The sequence below is a fragment of the Miscanthus floridulus genome, chromosome 12, assembly GCF_019320115.1.
Source record: "Miscanthus floridulus cultivar M001 chromosome 12, ASM1932011v1, whole genome shotgun sequence".
Taxonomy (NCBI): domain Eukaryota; kingdom Viridiplantae; phylum Streptophyta; class Magnoliopsida; order Poales; family Poaceae; genus Miscanthus; species Miscanthus floridulus.
Genome location: NC_089591.1, coordinates 45,944,260 through 45,946,296, shown reverse-complemented (window position 1 = coordinate 45,946,296; position 2,037 = coordinate 45,944,260). Strand labels below are relative to the sequence as shown.

The 2,037-nt window shown below is 41.0% G+C and overlaps 1 pseudogene; it reads left to right on the top strand.

Moving 5' to 3' along the window:
* The first annotated feature begins 287 nt into the window (after positions 1 to 287).
* On the top strand, positions 288 to 1,395 carry LOC136495801 (uncharacterized; annotated as a pseudogene).
* Positions 1,396 to 2,037: the final 642 nt, after the last annotated feature.

The following is a 2,037-nucleotide window of genomic DNA, read 5'->3' as shown; positions in this document are numbered from 1 at the left end:
AGGCCTTCACTCTAGTGCATATGCGGAAGGTAGTACATGGTGATCAGTGCTTTTTGCATGCAAGTGTGAAACTCCTTTCACTATTATTTTCATGCAAGTGTGCACTGTTTCCACTAGTTTTTGCGCATGCAAGTGTGGACTGTTTCCACTATCTTTGTGAATATATACAGCACACCCATGGCACTTTCAGTCACTGCTTCTATTTTTCTCGTTCCCCTTTCCTGTACTGCTGCTCTTTCTTTTCTGCTACTCTCTTTCTGCCATTGCTGCCCACTGATCTATAATCCATGGATGGAGATGGTAGCATCGACCCTAGTGATCTATACTCCATGGATGATTATCTTCAAGAGCAAGAAATTATAGATGATTTAGGTGATCATTTAGTATCTGAATTGCAGTCCATTGCTGATGTTTTACAATGTGGAAGAACTCAGCGTGGTCCTAGGTGATATGTGGACAGACCTCATGAACAAGCCAGCCAACAACTAATGGATGACTACTTCTCGCCTAATCCAGTCTACAATGAGACACATTTTTGTAGAAGATTTAGGATGAGGAGACCCCTCTTTTCTGAAGATTGTTGAGGCCTTAAGTGTGTGGTCTGAGTATTTCACCTTACGATCGGGTGCTCCGAAGATGGGAGAAAGTACTGGTGTGGAGTGCTTGAAAATGTTTATTAAGGGTGTCATTGAAGTATACGGTGAAGTATACTTGAGACGACCCACAATACAAGATGTAGAACGATTGTTGGAGATTGGTGAGCGTCGTGGTTTTCCTGGCATGATAGGGGGCATTGACTGTGTGCATTGGCATTGGGAAAAATGTCCCTATGCATGGAAGGGACAATATACTCGTGGTGATCATGGTGTACCAACAATCATTCTAGAGGCTGTTGCTTCACATGACCAATGGATATGGCATGCTTTCTTTGGAGTGGCAGGATCCAACAATGACATCAATGTGCTGAATCAATCTACTTTGTTCGTCGATCAGTTAAGAGGAGAAGCTCCCCAGGTGCAGTACTTTGTGAATGGAAGGCAATATACCAAAGCTTATTATCTTGCAGATGGCATATACCCAGAGTGGGTTGTTTTTGTTAAGTCCATACGTGCACCACAATCAGCTGAGCACAAGCTATTTTCAGAACATCAAGAGGGGGCAAGAAAAGATGTTGAATGTGCATTTGGGATTTTGCAATCTCATTTTTGTATTTTGCGTCGGCCGGCATGTCTATATGAACAAGGGGACCTTGAGGATATCATGTTAGCTTGTATAATCCTTCACAACATGATAATTGAGGATGAGAAGGATATAGAGGATGTTTCTCTTGACTTGAACGAGGAAGCAACCACATCGACTGTTCAAGCATCTACAATCTCTGACATAACCCAATGATGGAAGAAGTACTACAAAGAAATGCCGATATTTGTGATCGTGAAGCTCACAGGCAACTTCAATCTGATTTGATTGATCACATCTGGCAAAAGTTTGGGAATTGAACTAATTAGGTAGAAATGTTAATTTATATACTAGCCTGCTACATGAATACATTCCTATCACTATGTTACTATGGTTCTGTTAATGTACTGTCCATCTCTTTTTCTTACAACAAAGTTAATTTACTAGCTCATCTTATTTTACAGGTTGATGATCAGGACTTGAGAATGTTGATGGCTTCTATCTGGAGGATGCTGGACATGTTTTCTGCAGGCAGGAAGACTTCTGAAGCCACGGCTGGAGATTATCTAAATATATATTATTATCTAACTATTTTGGCTTTGCTATCTATATTTCTATTCTTATTGTAATGGACGACGGTATCTATGTCATGCCTGTTTAGGTGCATGCCACTAGTATTTATATTTCTATTCCTATTGTAATGGACGGCAATATCTATTGTTGCTGCAGTGTTGCTACTGGTCGTGCTACAGACAGGTGTTTCTAGCACTTGTGCTCCTTCAATAGTGAGTTGCAGAGCATACTATGGCTCACGTTGCCACAAATGATCTTCTTTGTTTGTGGGGGCATGTAGATGCT